This window comes from Mus musculus, chromosome 2 (genome assembly GCF_000001635.26).
Source record: "Mus musculus strain C57BL/6J chromosome 2, GRCm38.p6 C57BL/6J".
Classification (NCBI taxonomy): Eukaryota; Metazoa; Chordata; class Mammalia; order Rodentia; family Muridae; genus Mus; species Mus musculus.
The window spans coordinates 122,922,776-122,938,001 of NC_000068.7; the positions used below are offsets into that span (position 1 = coordinate 122,922,776).

Genomic DNA, 15,226 nt, shown 5'->3' on the forward strand with positions numbered 1-15,226 from the left:
ACAGAAGTTGGAAATGATAACCCCAGACTATTGTCTTGCCAGTCTTTGTCACTCTTCACACCAAAGCTGAATCTAGATACCTTGTCAAATTATATGGTTAAAATGTCCTAGGTGCATGCTTTCTGTAGTCATTGTTTGTATTTTAAAAAGCAGAGCAGTAAACTGAGAGAAGAGAGCAAAAGAAGGCAAGCCAAGTAAAAAACCTCAAGGTGGAGGGGGTTATGCTTTTAAAGTGGAGGGGAATATTCATTTAAGCCAGTACTTAGAAGAATTAGAAAGGAAGGATATTAAGGCATAAAACCATGCCCAAATTATCTATCTTAGATGTGATTTGTAGGAGATTGTGTCTTAAAAGAGAAAAAGTGGTCTTGTCTATGTTGGACAACTTTATAACTGGGGTTAGTTCCCTGTGGCTTAATCTGTGAGGGGTAAGACACTGTCCTGCAGGTATTTCTAGCCCTTGAGAGCCATTGTTCACTTCATCGATAACAAAATCAGCCATTCTTTCAGCTCTTTATTAAATGAGTGGAGGGGGTTGGTCTGTGGAGTGGGAGGGTGCTTTGTGTATAAATGAAGCCCAGCCTCTGTGACTCTATCAGCATGTGTTGGAGTTCCTAGATTGGATGGAGCATGTTAAAGGCTTGACAGCAGGGGCTAACACCTGGTGGGCGTGTCTACTGTGCCCACACAAGAATGGTTGGCTGGATATATAACTCACTGTCAGGGGTTAATAGCATCTAGCAGCTGCTCTCTTGGGGTGAGTTCATAGGGTAACCCCACAGGTACATGACTTTTATTTGGAGGTCAGGAAATCATAAAGAAGCAAGTGAACAGAGAGTGGTTTTCTCTGAAATCAGTTATTAAAAATAAGCTGTTGCCACCACTAACTTTCTCACTTTAAATGGAACTGACGCGATGACCAAATAATTGGTAGTAATTGCAGGCCTCATGTCAGATTTAATAAATCACTCGAAGTTTAAATCCTTTAAAGACATAGCTTGTCCTTCTCTGTTACAAGATGCGGCTTTCATATCCTTTAGCACCTGATTACAGTTACTGCTATTTTTCTTCAATATAATCTTTTCTGATTTTTAATAAAAGAACTGTCATTTCTAATAAAAATTGAAAAAAAACCCCCATCATCTGGGGAAATAACACAATTGAAGGGTATCCCAGGCTGAAACCAAATATCTTCAAAACTTTATAGTGATGACCCTAAGCTGGACCTTTTGTGTGCTTTATAACCCATTATGTAGAATGAGGAGAAGAGATAGAACCATATTGACTTGAAGCTCTTTGGATTGCTCGTCTTCCTTTTAGGGGGCTTCTTCCTTAAAATAAGTAGTAGATACTCCATTTGGCTCACCAGAAGTTGAACACCATATGTGAAAAAAAGCCCCCAAAAAGTCTTCCTTATTTTTTGATCCATGAGATAGAGTGGATCACCACTCTATACTGTTCCTTACTGTAACTATGAACAGCTGTGCCAAGTGTCACATGACTTTGCAGCCCACCTATTAAAGTGAGAAACATCCTTAGTCTGCTTTGGCTCATGAAATACACATGGAAATGCAATCTAGCTTCATGAGGTGACATAGCTTGTTGGCTTATGCTCTTGTATTGATGACACTCTACTTGAGAAAAACATTCTTATCCAGACCCTTGTCCAAAAAGAACGAGGGATTTGTGGAACTGACCTGATCCCCATAGTGGTCTCAAGTAGCCTTTCACACAAGTTAACCTGCAGTCAGAAAAAGCTATGGAGTGAGTCTCTGACCCACATGTGGTCAACCAATTATTTCTGAATTTCTGACTGATTCCTTAAAACTTGAAAGAAAGGAAGATGCCAGTAGGTCAGTTAGTTGTCAGTCAGTTTGTAACTGAGTGAGAGCAGCAGCTTAGTAGCATGTGCCCGAGTATGGCAAACTCTGCAGAGACAGCATGGATAGCTACAGCTACAGTGCTGGAGGTGGGTCTATAGTCTTTAACTGACATGTTAAGGTCTTCACTCAGCCTCACCCAACACTGCCCACCTCTCTCGTTTATCAGGTTTTCTATGGTTCTGTGAAGCAGTTCCTCAACATCCTTGAGGCTAATTCTTTTTCTGATCTTATTTTCTGATTATTTACCAGTTATATATTGTGCATTCGCAGCCAAGGATCCTGGTCAAACCACTGAGATTTAGAATGAAATCTACCTCTCCTTTGATTCTATTCCTTTGCACGACCATTTATCATATGTTACATAGTCTTCAATTATCATATGTAAGACTCTCCTAACAATTCCCCTTTGCCCTGGCATGTCAGGCTGGCTCAGAGCTCCCATCCATATTCTGGTTTCCTCTTCAAATCACGGTCTCACAAGGAAAGCTGAGCCTTAGTTTTCTTAGATCAATCTAAGGGATAAAACCCCAACGTTTACCTGCAAGTTGAGGGTGCTTTGGGCAATTCCCATCCCATGATAAAATTCCAGGAAGCATTAGGACAGGGATAGTGGAGCTGACTCATGTGATGAGTGATGCTGGTTAGCCAGTGAGACAGTGATGGCTATTGTAATAGCCTGTTTTCACCAATCCGGATGTAAATGGTAAGCTGCCATCTGAGTTCTATCTCTCCATCAGTTGCCTCTGTTATGAACCTTTTGTCCTGAGAGGCTTCTGTGGTGACAGCACTCCAGTAGCCATATCCAGATTCTGAAAATGTTCCTTTTTATATGGAGGTAGTGATGCTGAAATCCATGTCTTTCTTTGCTAATGTAAGTCTCATACTTCAGGCCTTTCCTCAACTTTTTATTCTAATTCCTGTGTCCTTACTCAAGAATGTGTCCTGGATGATTTCTTACTTTCAAGATGATTTGTGTTTTCTAGCTCTGGGGATTTGTCTAGTAGAAGACGAGATGCTTAATAGGAAATTGGGTAGATTTGCAGGTCAGCATTTTAATGGTGTCAGAGGAAGGTGAGTCCTGAGCAAGGGCATTGGAAGACAAAACCCTAAACCCACCCGACTCCAGAGGAAGAACTCAATTGTGGAAGCAGCATTCCTGGTAGGATTCCAGAAAACCCTTTATTGCACAGAGCTCACTATGCACCCTGGTGATAGTTTTCATAGCGAGATGCTCCACTGCATAAAATCTCATGCACTTTTTAAAATTTTCTGTGGTCCAGAACTATATTTCCTTTGGCGGACAACTGATACTCAGCCATTCTGAGGATTCCCCCTCCTAACACTACAACCTGACATCTGCTTAATGGATGTGGGTTAAGGTTCCAAGTGTTATTACTGTGGGCCAAATTTGGGACATGGTGGCCTTGGGCCCAATGATCCCATCTATAACGAGACTCCCTTCATCTTTGTCCTCTGGTATTTTTTTTTTCCTTTGAGGCTTGAGTGTTCTGTTACTTTTTGAACATTCTGGGCCTTTATCATTTGTGGTGTCTGAAGTCTCTCCCTAAGATGCTATGTGCCCCACAGCATTTTCTTTTGGGTCCTTGCTTGACTATAATGACAGAAACTAGAATCTGGATTCCTACTGATTTTGATCACAGGTCCATCTTTCTTCTATGACGTGTTAGGAAGTCCTTTCCAGTCTGATGACTGCCTTCCTGCTTCTCCACATTCTTATGTGTCCTTAGTATTCTTCTGTTCTCCCATTTTCCCATTTCTTCCAGAAGCCTGTTAGACTTCTCCAAAGATAATTTAATTTTATTATTTGTATTTTTAATTATCACATAATAGTAGTAAAACTTTTTGCTCTATAATGTTATTTCTTGATACGTGTGTATGTTCTGTAATAATCAAGTTGGGACAATTAACACATCAATCACATTAAATATTTATCATTTTCTTGCCATTAAATATTTGTTATGTTCTCTTTACCACTTTAAAATATAGAATTAATTTTATTATTTAACCCATACAGAATTAATTTAAATATTTTTGTTGTTAATCCAGTGCCTTCCCTGGGGCAATGAACAGAGCAAGAGCTTTTAACTTATTTGAGTAAAGGGGAAAGGAATATGGGAAACTTCCTCTGTTAGTATTTTCCCAAATTCTTCAGCCACAGGAATAAAACCAATTGTGATCTCCAGCACTGGTCAGCAGGCATCAGCTGAAAACACTGCCAGTCAGTTCCAATCACTATTCTGTGCCTCAGTTTCCTCATCTGCAAATAGTGTTTCTAAGTTCTGGTTGGTTCAATGAATAGATAGATTAAGAAAAATATAACTGCTTTGAGAAAGATTAAAACAAAACCCCAGCTAGTACAGTCATCTGGAGTTAGCATAGAAAGGCCCCAGGACTGAAAGGAATGCTAGAATATGTTCACTTGTATTTTGATGTTGAGTTTGTGGGGACATATAATTACTGAGGAGTGGATGGGAAGTGACGGATGAAAATAGAACATCATATAAAAAGATAATAATGGTGTTTCTCAAATAAAAATCATGTCTAAAGTGTCTGTTCTACTCTCATCAAACAATTGATGGGCAACGAGACCATGCTTATTTGCAGCTAAAAGCAATGGCAATGTTGACAATTAAATGTACAAGCGGAACGGAATGAATGAGAGCTGCCTTATTTGTTGCCAGCATTACCCATTTTCTCAACAGACCACAGAGAGTGTGTGGTCAGGCTCTGTGCCCTGCATGATTTGCATGTGAAATGTGTCTTCCTTGCCTCCTGGAAGTGCTTGCTTTGGTTACTGTACACAGTGCATCTGTTGATTACTGCAGTCACTCTTGGTTAATGGTTCTAGACTGCACTTCTCTTCCACTATAGATGTCACCTTTGGATGAAGGGAGTTTCACATTCACCATCAATTGGTTAGGGAAGTCTTGGGGCCATAGTCCTTCTTCAGCTTAGGGAGTAATAAGAACCTCAGGCACAGCAGTCCTAAGGAAGGAAGGCATAAGCCTACACTGTTGATACCTTACCCCTACTTGTCACTCTACCTCAGTGGTTCTCAATCTTCCTAATGTTGTGACCCTTTAATATAGTTCCTCATGTTGTGGTGACCCACAACAATACAATTTTCACTGTTACTTCATAATTATAGTTTTGCTACTGTTAGGAGTCATCAAAGAAATTCCTATGGTTTCTGATGGTCTTAGGTGACCCCATGTGAAAGGGTAATTCAACCCTAAAGGAGTCGAGACTCACAGGTTGGGAACCATTACTCTACCTGGTCTCAGCAGCAGCTGTGAGAGGCTGTAGCCTGCAGGCTGAGAACTTGCTTCCCTTTTGATGTGCCTTTCAATTTTCCTTGGTATTGCTTAAACTTGCTATACTACTGCAGGCCACCAGGGAGGTGGCCTGCAGTAGTATAGCATCCCTCCCTCCCTCCCTTCCTTCCTTCCTTCCTTCCTTCCTTCCTTCCTTCCTTCCTTCCTTCCTTCCTTCCTTTCTTCCTTCTTTAACTTGTTTTTGTCAAGAACTTCGTCACAACAAGGAGAAAAAGTAGTAAATGCAGGGTCTCTCCATGTAGACTCTCATATATGAGGAAACTAAGCCCTAGGAAAATTTGTTGGGCTATTGCGGCCACCACTTACTTATAAGTGGTAGAGTCACATTTTATTTTATTTATTAAAAGTAGATTATTTTCTCATACAATATATCTTGATTATAATTTCCCCTCTCTCTACTCTTCCAGTCTTCCCATCTTCTCCTCTCCTCATCCCTCCCCTCCACCCCAGATCCACTCCTTTTCTGTCTCTCATTAGAAAAGAACAGGCTTCTAGGAGATAACAACCAAACACCTCAAAGTAAAATACGATAAAGTAAAATAAAAACTATCACACTGAGGTGAGACAAGGCACCTCAACGGAAGAGTCCCAAGAGCAAGGACAAGAGTCAGAGACCCATACACCCAGCAGTCCCATAAAAATACTAAGCTGAAATCTATAGTATAAATGCAGAGGACCTGGTGCAGACCTGTGCAGATCTGTGTGTGCCCTCGGCTTGCTGCTTCAGTCTCATACGAGCCTTGCTAAGTTGGTTCAAAAGGCCTTGTTCTCCTGGTGTCCTCCATCTCCTTTTGCTCCCAGTTATTTGCATGTCCAAAACCCAGATCTACCACTTCCTAATCATGTGACCTTGTGAAATATTCTTCACATCTTTGAATTTTAGCTCTTTATTCTGTGGATACCTATGATAGCCATCACCTTAGTGTTTATAATGTGGGAGCTAAATAGGTTTTTGTTGGTTTGAAAGATCCATACCATGAAGTTGGTATTAGTTTTACCTTCATTTTGAAGAGAAAAGAAAGGGTTGGACCTGTTTGCTTTTACCGCACTGTCTGGGCTGGTTCCTGTCCACCTTCAAATGACTCTTGCTTAGTGAAGTGTTAGTATCCCTAGACACACTTTCACATCTTACAGAAATGTTCTGGTGAGATGAGTGTTATATTCCTGCCACCAGAAGAAAAATAAGTTCTTAGGAGCATCGGACACCTTTCACAGCCAACTCCGCCTTTCCATTTTTCTCGCTCCTGTGTTCACCTCTCATTCCAAGGCAGGCAGGATGCTAGGACAGAGGCACCAGTTGTTACAGAAAACGGAGTCTCAATACATCCATGCGGATGTCTAACTGCTCTGATTCCAACCCTCACCTCCCTCATTTCTGCAAGTGCCTGGAGCAACGAGAATATTTCTAAGTTGTTTATTTCATCTGTTTTCCCAACAGGATTAATTTGTGCTAAAATAGTGTATCATTGGGTTTTGGAATTATTAAATGAGTGATGTGTTGGATAGTGTTATGAAACAAAATGGAAATGTAAAAGCTCAAAAGATTTTATTTAGGTGTTGGGAAGATAGCTTGGTTGGTAAAGTGTGCCTTGTAAGCATGAGGACATAAAACGAATGCCCAGAACACTGTAAGAAAAAGCAGCATGCCTATCCCTAGGTCTCACTTGCCAGCCTGGCTATGTGGAAGTTTTAGGCCAGTGGGAAACTCTTTTTCAAAAGAAAGAAAACAAGCAGAAAGTGCCTGAAAAATGATAGCCAAGCTTGTCATCTGACCTCTGCACACAGGAGCACACATATGTGTACACACACACACACACACACACTCTCTCCTAAATAGATAAAATGTAACCAAAATAGAATAACAAAAAGTAAAACTAATATTTCCACATGAAATGCTGCTCATTTCATCAAATTCTACCAGAGAGGTTAGGAGTGTACAGATGTATGTAAAGGCAGCAGTTGAGAGGCAGGGCTGACCACAGTGTAAAATATTATTGACTACAAAGGGAATAAAGCTATTTATGGCTTTGCCATTTATAAATTTGACCAACCCTCTTTTGAACCTATTTCGATTTCCTGTGGGTAATGAATTCCACAAATTTATTACCTGCCGTGTGAAATAATGTTCCCACCAGGTGTACTGGGAAGCCAGCTCTTCCAGCAGGGAAGTTGACTGAACTTCCTGCCTCTTACTTCTGCTCATTAAGCATGGCAGGCCATTTGTGAGGTAGAAGAATTTTCTGAAAAATCATGTCATTGTGATGCATTATTTTCATAAATTATGTCACTATGCAGATTTAGGAAGCTTAAGCAATTGGTATAATTCTCTCTTTTGAACACTGAATTATATTTCCAACTTTGCAATGAGTGCTAGAGTGTAGAGCATAATTTATGGCACTTGGAGCTTGAGCATGGGATGTGTGTGCAGGTGAGTGTGTGAGTGTGTGTGAGTGTGTATGTGTGTGCATGTGTGTGTTAGTCTTGCTCCTGATCTTTCTTGGTGTCTTCCATTTTTTTTCTTTTTTCTCTCACCCACACTGACTTTAAATCATCTTATTTTTATATATGTGACAAATCTATTTGAACATAAGGCAGAGATTGCCAAAGAAGAGATGGATACAGACACACACAGGTGGAAGAAAAAGACACATGAGGAGAGACTAGGAAGGACACAGTGAACTCCAGGAGGAAGGTGAGCCTGAGACTAATGCAGCACTGCTTCAGTCGGGGCTGTGGAATCCCCGTCCCTACGAACTTCATACATGTCATAAATATAGCATTTTAAACATTGTTCTGAAGTCTGAAATTTCGATAAATCCATTTCTGACAAGTGGCCAGCAAGTGATAAAATACATTAATTACTTAAGCAAAGGACAAGCTTGTGGGGAGTGCCAGAGAAAAGGGAGCACTTGCTTATATCCCACTTCATTAAAAAAAGTCAAGTCAGATTTACACGGGCTCTGCTTTTTGTTTGATTTGGGGCTAAAAAAGGACATCCTACTTGGGGCAAATCTTGAGGAAAAACTGTCTTAGGAACAAAGGAAGTATGGACTGAAGAGAGGCCAGTCAGGGTGTGTGAGATCTGAACAGCAACGTTCTTTGTGTAAACACTGGAGGCCAAGGTTTGTGGCTCAGTGGTAGAACATTTACTTATGTGTATGATACCCTGGTTTTGGAGAAATCTGTATTCTTACTTCTGTGCCATTTCACTTTATTTTTTAAATTTTACCTTTTGCTGCTCTTGTACTCCCCCCCCCCCCACCGCGATCTTCCACAGATGCTTGCTGGGACCACTCCTCTCCAGTCTCCACCCAGACCTCCTCCCCTCCTGCAGCACACAGGTCAGTCCTCCTTTACAATTCTGAGGTAAGATGCCTTTCTGCCCCCTGGAACCTAGTCTTTTACTTCACATTTAAAGTCTTTTTCTTTCAGTGTGCAACAAAGAACAAAGACCCTCTCACTGATCATGATTCTCGGTATAAACCATGGGAAATAACTTCTGCTAGTCTAACCAGAGAAAACATTTGCTGGAAGGTCACAACGGCTCTCAGTATGAAAAGAGAGGCTGTTGACTTAGGTTTTGGAAGTGGCAGCAGAGAAGAGAAGCCCATCAGTCTGGAAAGAACCCAGATGTCCCTCAACAGAGGAATGGATAAAAAAATGTGGTACATTGGAGTACTACTCAGCTATTAAAAAGAATGAATTTATGAAATTCCTAGGCAAATGGATGGACCTGGAGGGCATCATCCTGAGTGAGGTAACCCAATCACAAAAGAACTCAAATGAAATGTACTCACTGATAAGTGGATATTAGCCCAGAAACTTAGTATAGCGAGATATAAGGTACAAGGTGCAAAACACATGAAACTGAAGAAGAACGAAGACCAAAGTGTGGACACTTTGCTCCTTCTTAGAATTGGAAACAATCACCCGTGGAAGGAGTTACAGAGACAAAGTTTGGAGATGAGACAAAAGGATGGACCATCTAGAGACTGCCATATCCAGGGATCCATCCCATAATTAGCCTCCAAACGATGACACCATGGCATACACTAGCAAGCCTTTGTTGCAAGGACTGTGATATAGCTGTCTCTTGTGAGACTAGGCCGGGGCCTAGCAAACACAGAAGTGGATGCTCACAGTCAACTATTGGATGGATCACAGGGCCCCCAACGGAGGAGCTAGAGAAAGTATCCAAGGAGCTAAAGAGATCTGCAACCCTATCGGTGGAACAACATTATGAACTAACCAGTACCCCAGAGCTCTTGACTCTAGCTGCATATGTATCAAAAGATGGCCTAGTCGGCCATCACTGGAAAGAGAGGCCCATTGGTCAGGCAAACTGTATATGCCCCAGTACAGGGGAATGCCAGGGCCAAAAAATGGGAATGGATGGGTCGGGGAGTGTGGGGGGGAGGGTGTGGGGGACTTTTGGGATAGCATTGGAAATGTAATTGAGGAAAATACGTAATAAAAAAAAACGAAAAAAAAAGGATGCCTTATAACAGAATGAGTTAGATTTGGTGTTGAGCAGCACTCTCTCAGGCCTTAGACATCTGGCCTCTTCTTCAGATCAGGTGTAGGAGAAAGGAATCCCATGGAGCTGATGTGCTTCCTAAGGGTACAACATGCCTCCCCTTCTCCCCTTCCTTTATTTATCTCTTTAAAAACAACAATATTGCATCTGTTTTCACTTAGATTTCATAATCACTCTGCACTTTCCTGCTTCAAACGTATCCCCAACAGTCAATGTCTTAGATATTCAGATAGACTTGCTGTCTTAGAGGGACCAACTGGATAAAATGGATGCATTCATGTCAGTTTGGCCAGCTTAGACACATGTGTGTATAAGCACAAAATATGACCATTTTAGATACATGGACTAGCTACCCCCACTTACATGCACATGGAATTGGGCTGGTATGCAGAATTCCTAGCTCTGAGGTGGAGTTGAGTCTCCTCATACAGACTTCTCAATACAGCCTAATTACTTATGTATTATTACTTGAAAAGAGTTTAATTCAAAGTATTCTATACATACATTTTAGCTTCAAGTCTGAAGGCTTCCCAGCAACCTGTCTTTATCCATGGCCAGTGGAACAAATGATAATTGATTGACTTCTCAGAAAAGAAAACAAAACCAAAAACAAACCTATGTTCTATTAGTATGTCCCAGTCTTGGTTCTGGTTCTTCTCACAATTGTGTCATTACTTCTGTTGGCTGAAGTGTTGCTTATTCTCTGTGTGGTAAAAGATATGACCTTCTTAAGAAGGCTATTAGCTTTCACATCAGCTTAATGTTCCCTAAGTTTATATATTTAATAAACACTAATTACTTTGCAATTTCGTTTTGAAAACCATCCCGAGAGAAGTGCATGGAGATGGATTAGCCCTTAAGTTTGCAAAATTTCTGCTATTTTCCTTTGTTTTTCTCTGGTCACAGCTCTCCTTTACTCCCCTTATTTAAAGAATGATTTCCTTAAGTGGCACAGTTACATGATTCTCTTCTTTTTATTCTGGTTTATGTAATAGTGTTTAAGAAAGGGGCACCTGTATTTTAATTTATATATGTATAAATCGAAAGCATATTTAAACCCTTCATATTGTTATCATTTTTGAGGTAGGGTCTTGCCGTATAGTTCTTGTGAAACTGTATTGATATTTTAATTCATTTATTTACTTCATACTGGATCAAAGCTTCCTCTCCCCCTTCTCCTAGTCACCTCCTCTCACCTCCCTAGTCACCTCCTCTCACCTCCTCTCCCCCAACCCATTTCTTTCTCCTTAAAGAAGAGGAGGCCTCCCATGGATATCAATCCCCTTAGCCTATTAAGTTGTAGTAAGACTAGGCAGACCTTTTCTTATTGAGTCTAGACAAGGCAGCCTAGTTAGGGGTAAGGGATTAGATGGCTCAGTCATTCAAGGCTAGGCTCACAACCAGAAATATAAGAGTTCAATTCCTTTTGTTCTTATGCCTGTTATTTTCATTGCTGGTTCCTATTCATTTATTTATTTCTGAAACAACCCATGCTATCTGTTTGTGCTGTCATATGTATTAAAATCAGTAGTCATTTTGTTTCTCTGTTTCTTTCATTGCTTATTGTCCATAATATAATATGACTACAATCCTTGTTAACTTTTATATGATATGGGAGGGCCCAGCCCACTGTGGGCAGTGGCAGGCCTAGGCTGGTAGTCTTGTGTGTAAGAAAACAGGGTGAAGGAGTAAAGCAACTAGGTGGCAGAGTCAGGGGAGGAGAAAAAAAGGAGTTTACGTATGTATTGTTTTTATAAAGCAGGATTGGAGTTCAGTAAAAGAAGGTTTTAATACAGATTAAAGCATGGACATTAGTGGGGAGAGAGATACAGTAAAGGTCAGCATACACCCCCATGTGGGGGCTTTGAGTCTTTATTCTCATTCTCTCCTCTGAGCAGAAGGAATGGAGATGGAGAGACAAGAGGCCTAGAAAGGCAGATAAGGTGCAGCAATTGCTGATGTAAGGACTGAAAGGAGGACACAGAGAAGGGATTAAAGTCACCATAGAAAGCTGAGGACCTTTGATTAGTTTTTCCTCCAGTACCAATAAGAAGTGTGTGTGTGTGTGTGTGTGTGTGTGTGTGTGTGTGTTTGTGATTGGCTCATGGTTCTGTTGTAGATAAGGAGGTGCTCAGTAGCACTGGTCTCTGCTGATCTGGGTTTGTGATACATACTTTCTTCAAAGTCTAATTCTAGAAAAAAAGAATAGTGGAACAAACGTTACGGGAGTAACCAAGACTTTTTGATCAGACGTAAGAGCCATTCCATGAGATGGAATGAATGCTTGATTCTGCTATCAAGAACATGAGACTAGATAGGTCTCAACTCTAGAGAAAAACTTAATGTTATTGTTCTGCTAAAGGAGCATATTGCCATTCGCATAGATCAACCCAACTCTTAACAGAGAAGCTTTCTGCACTAGATAGGTGTTGGGAACTAAAAAGGGGGGGCCGAGGGGGAAGAGGGGGAAGGGGAAGACCCACACCCCACCAGAGTTTCACCTATTCTCTGGTCTGTCAGGCATGGGAGGGCTGCTATCTACCTTCTACACATCCCCGGGTGGGCATCTAAGTCTCTGACCCACTCTTTGGGGGGGGGGGTGGCAAGGGGCAGCCCTACCTGGTATTCTCAGAGATACTTTGCTAAAGCCACCGGGATTATGGGAGAGAGGGATGAGGGAAGAGAGGTTCCCAACACTGGAGCGAGCGTGAGTGCAGCAGATCTTGACTGGAGCACAGGAAGGCCTTCTAACGGGAGATTAGAAAAGGCTCATTAGGAGAAAGTCTGTCCCATCCTCCAAGGGCAGTGGGCCTTGATGAGCAGAGACATTCTGTACTTTTAGAGATTTATTGTAAAAAGGCAGGGAGAAAGAGAGAAGGGAGGGAGAGAGAGAGAGAGAGAGAGAGAGAGAGAGAGAGAGAGAGAGAGAGAGACTAGAGAGAAAGAGAGTAAGAGGGAGAAAGGAGAGGAGAGGAGAGGAGAGGAGAAGACAAGAGAGAGGAGAGGAAAAAGACAAAGAGAGAGGAGAGAGGAGAGGAGACCAAGAGAGTGGAGAGAGGGGGTAAGAGTGAGGGGTAAGAGAGAGACAAGTAGGAGAGCAAGGTGGGGGCCTACCAGCATCTTTTAAAGTATGCTGTCTTATCTTATTGTTGCCAGGTAACTGGGGAGGAGTTTAGCCTGAAGGTCAGAAGCTTGGGCCATTGCCTATGTGACTTTTAGCCAAGCTTCTTTGTGGGGGCTGTGGGGGGCAGTAACTTAGACAGGAGCCAGAGTTCCAGGAGCATAAGGGAATGCCTACCATATCATGAAGGTGGATTATCATCCTTTGGGGTTCAGACCTCAGCTCAACTGTAGACCAGCCTGTCTGTGCATAGCCCAATTCCCCACAGATAGGAATTAACAGAGACCCACTATTGGGTGGTGTGCAGAAAGTGGGTATCTTAACCATTGCAGTGAAGAGGCACCATGACCATAGCAACTCTTAGAAAGGAAAATATTTAATTGGGATGGCCTACAGTTTTAGAGGTCTAGTCTATTACCATCATGGTGAGAAACATGGAGGCATGCAGGTAGATATGGTGCTGTAGCAGGAGCTGAGAGTTCTACATCTGAATGGGCAGGCAGCACAAAGAGCTTGAGCTGGGATCTTAAAGGCTGCCCCACAGCAAGGCCACAATTCCTACAGCAAGGCCACACCTAATCCAACAAGGCCACACCCCCTAGTAGTGCCACTCCCTTTGCAGCAAGCATTCTAACACAGGAGTCTATGAAAGGCATTCCTATTCAAACCACCACAGTGAGAGACCTTGGAACACTCAGTCCTAAATGAGATGCATCCATCAAAACCCTCCTCAGGGTTCTACATGGAAGAGGAGGCACAAAAATGGTAAGAGCCAGAGGTGATGGATAATTCCAAGGAAGTGATGTCTTTCAGGTACAATCACACCGATGCACATGTTAACTCACATACACTTGATGTGACAACAAGCATAGGACTAACACAGTTTCAAGTCAGACAGGTTCCAGCTCTGAGATGGGGAAATCAATGTGGGCTTCTATCCCTAACAAAGAAGCTGCCTGCAGTTGATAGCTACTGGAAAAGGGAAAATCAGCTTTCTCCAATGGTGTGTATCACTGAGTATATCAACTACACTCCAGGACAGGCCCCATGCCAAGGCATAGTTGGCCAACATGAAGTAGATGCCATGATTTTTAGGAGAGGCTTTTTGCTTTGCTTTGCCATTTTTTGTCTTATGGTCTTCTGTTTGTTTTGATATTTTGTGCGAGAGAGAAAATAGAGTTGGGTGGGTAGGAAAGTGGGGAGGATCTGGGAGGAATTTGGGGGAGGGGAAATTTGATCAAAATATTATAAAAATAATTTTTATTTTAAAAAATCAAGGAAAACATCATAATGAATCAGAATATTAAAACAGGGAGGGCTTTGTCTTGTGTTAGACACCCATAATGCCCAGCTGCTTCCTGACAGTGGATGGTGAAATTCACTTCAGATGGCTTGGAAAACCACCAAATTTGTGTAAGGTATAGCAACTTCAACTGGGCAGGAGGAAAGGATTTGGACAGTGGTATCTAGACTTATTTCACGGATTCTGTACCTTGCTGTTGGCACTGAGTTCTTTTTCTATAAATAGTTTTCAGAGGGACCCACTGAGAGGAGTTACATAGGAAGGGCATAGACCTAAGTAAGAGACAGTTGTCTATTGGGTAAGGAGGTATTAAGAAGCTGGGGTCCCCTGGTTTTGATGCTGCTCTGTATTTTATCAAAGTTTAATGTACACTGTGTAAATTGACATAGAATTTTAGGGCTGGGTGGAATATATGCACATTAGCATGCCATTCTGAGTGTGTGCCAAGAAAAAGCTTCATTTGTAGTTTATCTCCTTGAGATTGACTGCTAATCCCTCCAGAGGCTTTCTGTCCATAATCAGAGGGATCTTTTGTCAACCTGCTCTAACCGTGGAGCTCATGGCGGTGACTTACCAAATGTGAGCCTTTTATTCTGCCCTCCTTAACATGTACAGAAGTATAGTGTGTGCAGCATGGAAAATCACCATATATGTAGCTGCAATGTCTCCTCTCCTCTTCTTCATCCCAACATTGGTTTTGACATAAGATAAAGGATGAAGATCAGATTTGGTTACTCGTTCTAGGCATGTGGGAGGAGTATGAGAAAGCAGCAGACCCTGATACCAGCAGTACCAGAAGGCTCATAGCTGACTCTTCTGACTTTATATCTTCCTGCACTCCTCACTAGAGAATTGGGATGATGTCGTTTCTCATATAAATGCCAAGAGATAGACACTTGTATCTGACTGCCTAGTGAAATGATTTCCATCCATCATTATCCCTGCATATCCCATTACATTGTTAATAACAAATAGTTCTCACTAACGGCTTGGGAATTTTAAATTAGTTAAATTTTGGCCTGTGGC

At 41.7% G+C, this 15,226-nt stretch overlaps 1 long non-coding RNA gene across 1 annotated transcript; it reads left to right on the forward strand.

Moving 5' to 3' along the window:
• The first annotated feature begins 7,595 nt into the window (after positions 1 to 7,595).
• Gm34430 lies at positions 7,596 to 8,565 on the forward strand. Its single transcript, XR_374938.2, has 3 exons — positions 7,596 to 7,667; positions 7,831 to 7,931; positions 8,517 to 8,565. It is a non-coding gene; the product is annotated as a predicted gene, 34430 (long non-coding RNA).
• The last annotated feature ends 6,661 nt before the right edge of the window (positions 8,566 to 15,226 follow it).